Raw genomic sequence first — 13,910 nt, forward strand, 5'->3', positions numbered from 1 at the left:
CCTGTCTCCTGTTCCACATCTCACCACCAACCACCTTGCTCTGGATATTACTCACCACCATTACCTTGGATTCCCCTGTTCCACGTTGCCAACTCCAACCTCACTCTACACTCCTGGTTATTGCAACTCATCTGAGCTGCCCCGCTTCTGCACTCCCCATTTGCTGTGTTCAATAAACAGTTTGTGCATTCATTCCGGTTTCTTCTGCTGAGTGCGCTCTTGGGTTCCCCCCTTCGCTCATCATAACAGAACTAGGCTCTGAGGGGTGGGCAGTCCTCTTCTGAGAGAGAGAGAGGGTGGGGAGAGGGAGATAGAGGGTCAAAAACAACAGGTCTGGGACAAGAGAGAACTGGCATACTGGACACCCCAGCAGCCCCCGCAAACTCTGGGGGCCCATGCGCTGTCATCGATGTCTATTTTATTTTAGACAGTAACCCTCCAAAAAGTCATTCATAAACCTTTTTAATCTCCATATGTACTTGAAAGGTAAGTGCTTCGGGAATGTGACTGAAAAAGTGAAGAAAGAAATGTGCTGATTGAAAGTATAAGGGGACATGAGTGTACAAATGCTGTGGTCAAGTCTACGACGGTGCCAGTGCAATGACTTACAGGTGGTCAGGTGTTCAAAAGCACATAGCAGACCGGGAGCCTAATGATTCTTAGGTAATTCTTTATGAGTTTTAGTTGAGTAAACACAAAATTTACAGGGATGGTAAAAACAGCTTGATTGCCGTAGCAACATCAGGGAAACTGGGCAGAAGGGAGTTGTACTTCAAATACACCAGTTCTGCAACATCTTTAATTGAGCCTCTCATTCTCCTTTATTGCCAGTCGCAACATATTACGTAAAGAGATTAACTGAGAGTGAAATCAACAGTCCCTTATCTCTGGTATATTTTGGAATGCATCATTCAAGACTAGTTTAAATTGTGTGCAGCGCAATGGACATATATTGCACAATGTCTCAGGAAGGTCTGGGTTGGCAATATTCAGTATTGAAAACAGTTGGGTCCGCAACACGGACCTACAAAAAGACACCAGGGCATCTCTCAAGTTAGACTTGATTCGATTTTATTTACAGTAATTTACCTTGAATATTGCAGCCTGTTTGTGTAGGTTATTAGCCAGACAAAACTGCTGAGTTCAACAATAAATAGTGGCTGAATTTTTCCTCAAGCCGAATACTTATTCCTCAGTGTTAGGCTATTTGGTATGTCACTTTGTAAAAACTTTCTAAATTAACGGACTGGTTTTAAACACAACAACTTTCTATCCAAGCTGGGAAAGAGCATGAGGACAGTTCATGTCATGCAGGTTCAGGTAGCCTATACAGGACAGTTGTATATTCAACTAAAGCAATTGGTAGCTGATTAGTATGCTGTTGCATCGAATATTTATTTTACAATCTGCAATGTGTGCATTTCATTGCATACATTATTTCCACCAGCCAGCAGTCTAAAAATGGCAGCATTGTGACACTGTGTGTAGCTTCATGAAATTATTGTTAGGCTTAACATGAGAAAATTATGCCCAAATAGGCCTATACATGCCCTGGTACCACAGAAAGCCTATCAATGTTTCGATAGGCATGCAGTCGCAGAGACATGTTGCAATTGCAGCACCATGGATAGCGATCAGCAGTCAATACGTTTATTTTTTCCATATTGACGTTAAAATGTTAAAAACTAAAATGTTAAAAAATTCTTTGGGCTAGGCGTTCTGCCAGCGGGACACCTGCCGGCAACCTCCGGTGAAATTGGAAGGCGCGCAATTCAAATAAATAATCATGGGTATTATGGGTATTAAACATCTATGTACATACAAGTTCCTTATATCAGTTAAAAGCTTAAATTATTGATAATCTAACTGCATTATCCGATTTACAATAGGCTTTACAGCGAAAGCATGCCATGCGATTGTTTGAGGACGGCCCTCCACATCAAAATATTTTTCAACCAGCACAGGCTTCATAAAATCACAAATAGCGATTAAATACTCACTTACTTTTTGTAAATCTTCCTCTGATTTGCAATCCCAAGGGTCCCAGCTACAACATGCATGGTCGTTTTGTGAGATAAAATCCTTCTTTATATCCCAAAAGGTCAGTTTAGTTGGCACCATTGATTTGATTCCATTCAGCCACAAGAGCATTAGTGAGGTCAGTCACTGATGTTGGGCAATTAGGCCTGGCACGCAGTCGGCGTTCCAATTCATCCCATAGGTGTTTGATGGGGTTGAGGTGATGGTCTGTGCAGGCCAGTCAAGTTCTTAAACACCGATCTCGACAAATATTTTTCTGTATGGACCTCGCTTTGTGCACGGGGCATTGTCATGTTGAAACAGGAAACGGCCTTCCCCAAACTGTTGCAATAAAGTTGGAAGCACAGAATTGTGTAAAATGTCATTGTACTGTATGCTGTAGACTTAACATTTTCCTTCACTGGAACAAAGGGGCCTATCCCGAACCGTGAAAAACAGCCCCAGACCATTATTCCTCATCCACCAAACTTTACAGTCGAAATTATGCAATGGGGCAGGTAGAATTCTCCTTGCATCCTCCAAACCCAGATAGTGAAGTGTGATTCATCACTCCGGAGAACATGTTTCCACTATTTCCACTGAGTCAAATGGCAGCAAGCTTTATACCACTCCAGACGATGCTTGGCATTGCGCATGGTGAAGCTCGCGACAAACAGTTCTTGTGCTGATGTTGCTTCCAGAGCCAGTCTGGAACCGAGGACAGACAATTTTTTACGTGTTATGTGCTTCAGCACTCGGCGGTCACGTTCTGTGAACTTGCGTGCCCTACCACTTTGCGGCTGAGCCGTTGTTGTCCTAGACGTTTCCACTTCACAATAACAGAACATACAGTTGATTGGGGCAGCTCTAGCAGGGCAGAAATTTAGCGAACTTACTTGTTGGAAAGGTGGAATCCTATGACGATGCCACATTGGAAGTCATTGAGGTCTTCAGTAAGGCCATTCTACTGCCAATATTTTTCTATGGAGATTGCATGGCTGTGTGCTCGATTTTATACACTTCTCAGCAACGGGTGTGGGTGAAATAGCTGACACTACTAATTTGAAGGGGTGTCCACATACTTTGTATATATAGTGTACTTGAACAAGCAAATACACTCTCTTATAGAAATACTTCAAACTGCCTCCATAGTCCCTATACACCCCTCCAAGTTGTCTCTTCCTCTCTCTTCTCCCATTGGCATGATCGTTAAGTAACCCCGCATGCACTTCCTCAGATAAAACAGATTCCATGACAGGGGAGAAAGGGGTGTGGGGTGACCTCTCTTTTATTTGTTCAATGAACAATTCAATTTAAGTTACAGTGTGGTTACATTTCAATCTTATCAAATTGCCCTCTACGTTTGCAATCAAAATGTATGAAAGTCCCTGCTTGGATCTATAGACCCCAGGGTTTGGGGAAATAGTTTTTACATTACAAATGCCCATATTTCCAAACTCAAGCAATTGTAGCTATCCATTCTGGTACTGTGTTATTTCCTGAGAAAGGGACTGGCAGTTGAGAAGTTTTAGGGTACAGTGCTGCTGGGTGGTAAATCACATAGCCTCTAGGGTTCAATCATGCCTGTAATGCCTTGCTGCATGGAACAGCTGGGACTCAGCTGATTATTGTCACAGAGGGATGCACTGTATCACAGAACACTATTAGTATATTGTATCTCTGTGCACTGTATCGCACATGCACCGTGTCTCTCAGAGTCGAAATACATTACAGTACAGACTGAGACAACTACATTGAAAATGGTTATATTCTAAGGCTCGCTCATTGGTGTTGTTGGGCGGACGGTCCCAAGACATGAGTGAATGCCAAAAAATTGTTTACCATCGCTGTGTGTGTGTGTTGTATAAGGGGGTGGGGGGTGGGGAGGACTACTACCGCACTTTTTTTTCTTTCAAAACAAGAGAACATTTCAGCTCCATACTTGTACATATTTTCCAGTCCAACAAGTAACACATTGAGCTTTTCCAACGTGTCGTCTTAACCAACATCATTTTATGCCAAGTCTCAATGTACGACTCCAAACAGTGAGGCAACTGCAGAACACATGGTCAAATTCCAGCAATGAGTGATGCCTACATACTGCATCTGACAGAATGCTCAGCACTTCACTCAACTATTGCACTCATAAAAAGCTTTTTGCAGCTTCTAGACTTCTGTCTAGCACAATCTCTACAATGGGTTGAACAGTCTGTCACTTTATATATCAATATGGACACCATTAGTTGATTAAATACATTACATTATATCTGAATGCTTGCCTTTGGACAATGGCTTAACTTTAAAACATTTATAGTAATTGCCTGCCTGAAATTGATACACAAAATGTAGTAATACATGGTTACAACACAGTTAAAGGGGCAATCTGCAGTTAAATAAATTGTGATATTGTCACGTTCGTTATAAGGACCGGACCAAGGCGCAGCATGGTATGGGTACTTTCTTATTTATTTAAAGAATGAAACACTGAACGAACTAAAAAAATAACAAAACGAACCGTGAAGCTATACAAATGAGTGCTGACAGGCAACTACACATAGTCAAGATCCCACAAACAGCAAAGGGAAATGGCTACCTAGATATGATCCCCAATCAGAGACAACGATAAACAGCTGCCTCTGATTGGGAACCATATCAGGACATATCAGGACCATATCATAGACATACAAATCCCCTAGACCTACGAAAACCCTAGACATACAAAAAACCCAAGACAATACAAAAACTAGCGTACCCACCCTAGTCACGCCCTGACCTAACCAAAATATAAAGAAAACAGAGATATCTAAGGTCAGGGCGTGACAGATATGTACCCGTTGATTCTTGAAGAATGTAACTTATACATTTCTCATGATCTTAGTTCAACTGTTGTACCACATCAGAAGCCAAAATATAAGCTGGTTTTACTACAATGTTTGTAAACCAAGTAAATGTAAACAAATGCCATATAGCCTCAAAACACAGTTAAAATTATATTTTTGATATCATGGATGGTCAGTCCTTGCATCCAGAGACCTGTCTGTGAGAGTGGTTAAGTTTCTCCAGCCCCATCCCTCAGTTTGTTATCGAAATAGGCGGAGAGTATGCTTTAAAATGAATTAAACTGCTGATTACCGCTTTAAACTAAGACCTTGGCCATGACCCCACTCTCCAAGGGTGTTTCAGGGAGAGTTGGGATATGCAAAAAAACACAAATCCAATTCACACATGTACATGAGTGAAATAGGACAAATATAAGCACCCACCTAATTATTATTGTTATTATTGTTGTTGTTGCTAAGATAGTGACATACAATACTGTAGACAGTAAGAATTACTATCATTAAGTTTAGCCTAGCCATTGTCACAAAATGGCATAGAATAGAGGCATCGTCAGAGCAGGTACAATATCAGTGACACCAAGTAGCTGACATTACCTATTTTCCATGGCAGTTGGTTACTGTTTCATTTGATTGATTCAACAACACTCACATTAAAATAATAAAAAATATAATACCAATTGATTGGATGTATTTATTTGTCCACTGTATGACATGTTTTGCAATAACTCAATGATTATTTTCTGCCATAACCGTTATTCCACGAATGACGTGGGCATGGATTCAGCAGGTCTGCCTCGTACTGAACTCAAAACTCTGCAGCAATTTGTTTAGGCTATTCCAACAATTAAAAAACCCACAACAAATACAACAAAATATACATGCTATCTTTTCAATTTACCTGCATGGTGTTATTGTGTTGATGTCTTGCTCTTTACAGTAAACCACTCTGAGGCGTTCCTTTAGTCGCGCGCACTTTTTGTTCTGAGGATCTTGATGTAAGTGGTAACCTTGTGAGATATAAACTTGCGCATTTCAAAGCACCGGCGCACGAGAGAGAGAGAGAGAGAGAGAGAGAGAGAGAGAGAGAGAGAGAGAGAGAGAGAGAGAGAGAGAGAGAGAGAGAGAGAGAGAGAGAGAGAGAGAGAGAGAGAGAGAGAGAGAGAGAGAGAGAGAGAGAGAGAGAGAGAGAGAGAGAGAGAGAGAGAGAGAGAGAGAGAGAGAGAGAGAGAGAGAGAGAGAGAGAGAGAGAGAGAGAGAGAGAGAGAGAGAGAGAGAGAGAGAGAGACTGGCCCTCTCTGTAAGCCTTCTTAAAGTCACTGTCCGTGGTCCTGAAGTCACTGTGGGGTTTCTCTGGTCTAGATTCTTACCACGTGTGCAAGATGTCTTTCCTATCTAATATAAGACAGTCACAAACGGAACCTGGCCAACAATCTGTTCCCCATTGAAGTTGGTCACACACAGGGAGCTGGATTTGTAGGACTCAAGATAAAAGCCATATTGAGCTCATTGGGGATATCTTACTTAGAAGTTTTTTTCTGTAGGCTTTTGGACATTTTGCTGATCATGATGATAAGCAAAGAGGACAGATACATGTACATTGTAGTTTGTTATGCAGGCTAAACAACTAAATACATAGCCTTTAACAGATAAAACAATGATTTCATTGAATAAAATACTTTTTAGCTTGAGGTCCCTAAATATGTAAATTACTGTAGTTAGGCTATGTGCCATTGAGCACATGTACATTTCACACATCACCAGGGTTTAAGACTTGACAGCAGTACTGCGCTGATAACGGTGACTTTGCTCGAAAGTATTGCACAAGCCAAGCAGATGAAGAGGGGGTGAAGAGATGCATGAGTTCCCCACTCTCTGTTTGGAATTGTATTCAGCGGCTACTCGGGCTAGGTCGTAGCAGCACAATACATTTTTATATCAGTAGTGATAGAATGAACACAAGATCATTGTGTGGTAAGGTCATGGTAAAAATGTCCCTTGGGAATCTGTGATTGTATGTTTTACTGTATATTTATAGATTTTATAAAAGCATATGAAGTCCCAATTAGAAATGAATTAAAATGCAGATGGCATTGCAAGATATTTTATGGGAATTGTCATGGCACTATTGTTTACACAGTTCTGTCTCTAAAATGTGCCTTCGCTATTGTATTTTCACTAATTCAGCAGTGATCTGAGATCCTTTCCCATTCCTTTTCTATAGACAGCTGAATAACTTGAGATTGGCCCTCATTGACCTCTCATGCAGTTTCTCCTAACAGTCAATTAAGAGGTCAATTTACTCATGAACTCAATCAAGATAACAGAACTGTAACGGCATTCGTCTGTTGAAGGAAGAGAGTCGGACCGAAATGCAGCGTGTTGGTTCTCATGACTTTAATGAATGAATTGCGGTACATGAAATAACGTAATAAATACAAAAACAACAAACGGAACGTGAAACCTATTACAGCCTATCTGGTGAACACTACACAAAGACAGAAACAATCACCCATGAAATACAAAGCGAAACTGAGGCTACCTAAATACGGTTCTCAATCAGAGACAACGTGAATCACCTGACTCTGATTGAGAATCGCCTCAGGCAGCCAAGCCTATACAACACCCCTAATCAGCCGCGATCCAAAAACTCAAACCCCAATACGAAAAACACATATAAACCCATGTCACACCCTGGCCTACCCAAACATATAACAAAAACACAAAATACAATGACCAAGGCGTGACAAGAACTCACAACAATAATCATAGAGGTCTCTCCTGAGGAGTGCTTTATTACCGCTAGTGGCAAACAATTCTTCCAAGATTCTATTTGAATCTGAGGCAAACCTGTGGCAACCATATTTAATGCCACTATTGGCAAACGGTTTACCAGAAGTAATTTCTGTTGAACACATGAGTTCCAAGATCAGTAACAGTTGACAACCAATCGGGGGATTTGAAAAATCAGTTGGAAAATGGTAACCAAGCTATTTATCTAGCTACCTACCTAAGTTGTCCTGTGAGCGTCTAACTTTTTAATTCAAATGTAAAATTGTTCGATAATTGATGCCTAGTTAGCAATGTCATGTTTTAAGGCATAGAGTGAAACATTTTCAATCTGTCAGTGTCACTGACTGGCTAGCGCTGTGCTAGCAGGCTAGTGAATAGCTAACTAGCTAATGTTAGCTATCCTAATTTTGCACAATTAATGTGATAGTTGGCTAGCTAACTAATGATTTGCCTAAATATTTTTAGGTTAATACTAATATGCATGTCAATATGCTAATGGCACTGTTCTGTAGCATGTTAGCTAGCTAGCACAACAGCTAAGGTAGCAACAATATGAGCTGACTTGACATCAAAGCAAGACACTTTTACAGATGGATACCCTTCCCCTACCCAAGGTGCTGGAAGAGGCTGTTTTGGGAGGAGGATGCATCAACACCCCGAGAAAATGTTTGTGGCTGTCACGCCCTGACCATAGAGAGCCTTTTATTCTCTATGGTGCTTAGGTCGAGGTGTGACTAGGGTGGGTTATCTAGGTTATTGTATGTCTATGTTGGCCATTTCCCCCACTGTGTTTTGTGGGATCTTGTTTGTGTGTTGTGGCCTATGAGTTCTCCGTGACTTCACGTTTTGTTTGGCTCTTTATTTGTTTTTGTGAGTTTGAATTTCATTAAACATATGGAACTCTACATAGGCTGCGCCTTGGTCCGACATTCATTATAACGAACGTGAGAGTGGCGCACTCACTCAAAACCCGTTTTTTGAGTGATGAATTAGTGTATTGTCTTCAAGCTTGATAAAGTAAGCAAATTCATGTATTATTCTCATAAATGTAGCCCATACGTTCATTATCTGTAACAATTAGATACAAACTTGTAGGTAGTGCATCTTGATCATGTGTTGTTCCTTCTCTCTTTCTAGAAGCAATCAGTTACAAGGTAAAAATAATGATTGAGGCCTTCAGTCAAACTGAGGACAGAGAAATATGTGTGCACCAGGTCAAGGCATGGCTATAATTCATTTTTGGAAAATAATATGAATATCCATATTAGGCATAACTCAATTTCAATATTGTTTTTCTTCCACCCAAAACTTATACACCTGAAAAAAAAAATATATATATTGTATATTGTGGCTCTCCAGGAACAGTTGGCCACAGATTTAAAGTTAGATTTAGTAGGCCTACAGTAAGTCCCAGTTTATGCTAGCTACACTGCTTGTTTATATAGCATTTATACAAGGCAGAAACATTGTTTCCTTGCTGAAAAATATATAGAATGCCAGTTTCAGGGAGAAGTATAGCAACATCGAGGCAACTTATAACAACTTGTAACATCTGACTCCGTTTTTACAAAACGTCCATTAGCTGCTGAGTCTAACTTTTCAGTTATGGTTTTCAGTATCCCAATTTTGTTTTTATTTTGTGTTTTCTGAATTCAACCAGCTTTGGATGAAAGACCGCCATCTCCAATGTTCACTCAAAAAGGCAATAGTTCTGAACTGGGTGTGATGCATTTTTTGTTGTTTTTTAAACTTCCATTGGTTGAAAGCTATTACTCAGTTATCAGTAGGCTCGTATAAATTCTGTAGTTGCCCCTTTAAACATCCTAAGGTCAACATTCCCATAGTGTGCACATTTCTCTGTAAATGCTGTAGCTACATAAAAAGGTAGGGAAATATCCAGTCTTTGCTATTTTCTTCATTAGCGTACTGATGATTTCAGGTTGTATTGGATTTATTTGTATCTGTTAAGACATTGAATACATGTTGTTTATTATATTTAGTACATTTAGTATGTTTAGTATAGTTTTATCTGTGATAAGCAAGTTGTATGTGATTTGGTTTAAATAGATACAACATTTCAATGTTGTTAACACACAGTAACCAAAAACCAGATCTAATGTGCATATTCATACTGAGTTTGCAGCAAATTTGCAGCAAAGAGTAGAATGTTCGCCACAAGTTTCCCAGAATTGTTTGCCAAAAGTTCACAAGTCACTGTAAATTTGCTGCATGTTTGCCACAAAATTAATTTTCATGTGAAAATATGAGCTATTGTGGCAAATTGACTTAAAGGTTTCCCACAACAGTTTGCCAGAAGCCATTTTGGGGGGGTAAGGGTATTACAGTCGAAAATCAGTCAACTTTATAATGAACAAGACTCCAAGTCAGGGAGGGAAGAGAGAGATATAGTTTTCTTTAGGAGTTTGTTGCTGTGGAAACTGTTGCTAAGCAGTGTTTTAGACCATAAGGAGAGCGAAAGGTTAATCGGACACAAGGGGGAGGTGTAAAAAAGGAAGAGGAGAAAGATTTGAATAAAGAAAAAATAAATAGAGAGCATGCAGATAACAGCCTGAGTGAACACTCCATCTCAATGATGTCAAGGATTGATATGGATTTAGACAGAGATTCTAATTACCAATGCAAACATATTCTCTCAGCCATCTCAGCTATCCAAAAACGCATGTTCTCTAAGGGCAAGGGAAGTTATAAGCAGGTGTGGATGTCTGTGTCTTTTTCACTCAACCAGGGTAAAGTCTTCTCTAAGTCATTCAATAATAATACAGTAAGAAGTCATTCTGTTTTAAGAGCCAATAAATTAGTGTCACATAAAAATCTTGTGAGTCGTGTGAGTCATTTTGTTACACTACATGTATTCAATTCCACTGCAATTTATATTACAGGGGAAAAGCTTAAAAGGTTAAATATTTCCATGAGTCTGTCATTGTGTGCCTCTGGGTTTTCTGCCTATCGGTCTATCACATTCCTGTCGACACTAAGTCTATTTTTAGCCTAGCGACTAGCTCCAGCGAGCCCTTGGTGTCCCTGGTGGATTACATTCCAATGTTGAGTCTAATTGAGGATGTGTGTGTGTGTTTGCTTTTTCACCATATCTTCTCCAACAAAGGTTGCTGTGCATGCACTCATACACACAATAACCCATCTCTGTCTATGCCACGCTATTTCATCCACTACATCCATCCCTTTCTCCTCTCTATATTTTTATTCCTCAGCCTGTTTAACATTCACACTTCTTGCACTCCTTCTGTCATGTTTCTTATTCCCTCCCTTTAATCTCACTCCTATTCTCTGTCACAATTTCTTTGCTTTCTTTACATGCCACACACCTCCTCTCCGTCATCCCTCTCCTATGAACTGCCAGCCTGCAGATTGAATTCAGTCTCTCCTTTGACCCCCTCTTTTTTGCACCAACTCCCTTGCACTCGCGCACACATTTTTTTATATTTTTTAAATTGTACCTTTATTTAACCAGGCAAGTCAGTTAAGAACATATTCTTATTTTCAATGACGGCCTGGGAACAGTGGGTTAACTGCTTGTTCAGGGGCAGAACGACAGAGTTGTACCTTGTCAGCTCGGGGGTTTGAACTCGCAACCTTCCGGTTACTAGTCCATCCACATACTACACTGACACTCCAACACACACACACACACACACACACACACACACACACACACACACACACACACACACACACACACACACACACACACACACACACACACACACACACACACACACACACACACACACACACACACACACACACACACACACACACACACACACACACACACACACACACACACACACACACACACACACACACACACACACACACACACACACACTTCAGATACGCTGCTACTCTGTTTATGATATATCCTGATTGCCTAGTCACTTTTACCCCTACCTACATGTACCACACTCGGTATCTGTACTCCGTGTACATAGCCTCGTTATTATTATTTTATTGTGTTACTATTTCCTTTTTTTATTTAGCAAATGTTTCATACTTTTTAACTCTGCATTGTTGGGAAAGGGAACGTAAGAAAACATTTGACAGTAAAGCGTACACCTGTTGTATTCGTTGCTTGTGATTTTTTAAATATATTTTTTTACATTTATTTGATAACTAGACTGAAAAGGAAAAGGGAATGTGAAATATACTGTAGGTACCATAGGTACAGATTGGTCCAGAATTTTTGACACCCTTATAATTAATTATAATTATAATTATAATTAATTTTATACTAATACAATTGCTCAGAGAAATATATTTTGTTTTAGTCCCCTCTAGAGTCCAATTAGCATCATTAAAAAAATCCCCATAAAAATCTGTCTGTTTAAGCTACAGATATCTGTTTTTTGCATTGGGTGCATCTCAATACACCACATCCGCTGATGTCGCACTTCCGCATCTGCGGTGAAAGGTGACAGAGCTAGAGCGGTGTTTGTCAGACTATGAGACATTCCAAAAATCGGTCTTTTCACAAAATCGTCTGTAGCGTCCGAACGGTTTGGCATACAAACTACTATGACCCCCTTATGGAAACATAAGACTCTCCCGAACACAAACACATGTTCTACGTTTTGCTCTACCACAAGTGTTTTGGGACTTGTCTGAAGTCGGTACAGCTGATCTGACAACTTCTGTCTGTAGTATCCGAACAGTTTGGGCTACATGCTAATATGACCCCACTGTGGAAAGGTGGGATTTGATTTGATTTCATCTATTTGGACCCCATTAGCTGACTCCGTTTCCTTGACATTTGGGGACTGTGAAAAGACCCCTGGTGGCATGTCTGGTGGGGTAAGTGTGTGTCAGTGCTGTGTGTAAATTGACTATGCAAACAACTTGTAATTTCCAACACATCAATGTTTCTTATAAAAACAAGAAGTGACGCAGTCAGTCTTTCCTCAACTTTTAGGCAATAGAGACTGGAATGCATAGTATTAATATTAGCCCTCTGATTACAATGAAGAGCAAGACGTGCCACTCTGTTCTGGGCCAGCTGCAGCTTAACTAGATCTTTCTTTGCAGCACTTGACCATATGACTGGACAATAGTCACGATAAGACAAAACTAGAGCCTGCAGGACTTGCTTTGTGGAGTGAGTTCTCAAAAAAGCAGAGCATCTCTTTATTATGGACAGACCTCTCCCCATCTTTACAACCATTGAATCTATATGTTTAGACCATGACAGTTTATAGTCTACGGTAACATCAAGTAATTTAGTCTCCTCAATTTAGGGAATGATTTGTACCAAATACAATGCTCTTAGTTTTAGAGATGCTCCGGCCCAGTTTATTACTACTGTCCACCCATTACAAAACAGACTGTTTAAGGGTTTTAGTGACTTCATTAGCTGTGGTTGCTGAGTCTCTCACGAACATGTACATGTCGGCTGTTTTACTCCCACAAGACTCGTCTGAAGGTTCCCCGGTACCGGTGGAAAAAATTAATTGGAGTATATATGGAGACTGTTTAGTGCCAAAACGAAGAAATTAAATACATGTAAAAAATAAAATAAAAATAGTTTCCTGAGCTGGAATGGAATCAATGGAATGGTACCAAACACATCATACACATGGAAACAATGTGTTTGACTCCGTTCCATTGATTCCATTCCAGAAATTACAATGAGAACATCCTCCTATACGACTTCCCACAAGCCTCCTCTGTCCCAGACATGTCAGAAGTTCACATCATGCATTTGTGGGGACATACTATGTTAGACAATAAATTATCTGACAATCTCAAGAGAACATGCAAAAAGCTTGCTCTAAATACAAACTGCCTTGTGATGTGTACAGGTATGTGAGTATGTCAAAACAACATAGTCTAAAACTATGTACTTGCAAAATTGATAATAGATAATATTAAGAAAAGCTGTTTTTATAGCACCCACTGGGTGATGAATTAGCCATTTGATAAGGATAAACAAGATGTGGCAAACATACTGTATCCATCAAACAACTTAAATGTTTCTCGCATGGAAACACATTTGTATCACCAAAAAATATCATTAGTTATATTGCCTCAACCATAATACAGTATACAGCATTCCTACAGGATTTAACTGGCATCTGGAACATATTGGGACCTGCAGAACAGCCATACTTCTTTAACGGTAACAGTTCACTAGGGCGTCAGTGTTCTTCAGGGTTCAGTCCAACTGTTCTAATTCTTGCTTAGTCAGGTTGAGGATTCGGATGCACCCTCGACAATCACAAGTGCCAG

This window comes from Oncorhynchus gorbuscha, linkage group LG20, assembly GCF_021184085.1.
Source record: "Oncorhynchus gorbuscha isolate QuinsamMale2020 ecotype Even-year linkage group LG20, OgorEven_v1.0, whole genome shotgun sequence".
NCBI classification, from domain to species: domain Eukaryota; kingdom Metazoa; phylum Chordata; class Actinopteri; order Salmoniformes; family Salmonidae; genus Oncorhynchus; species Oncorhynchus gorbuscha.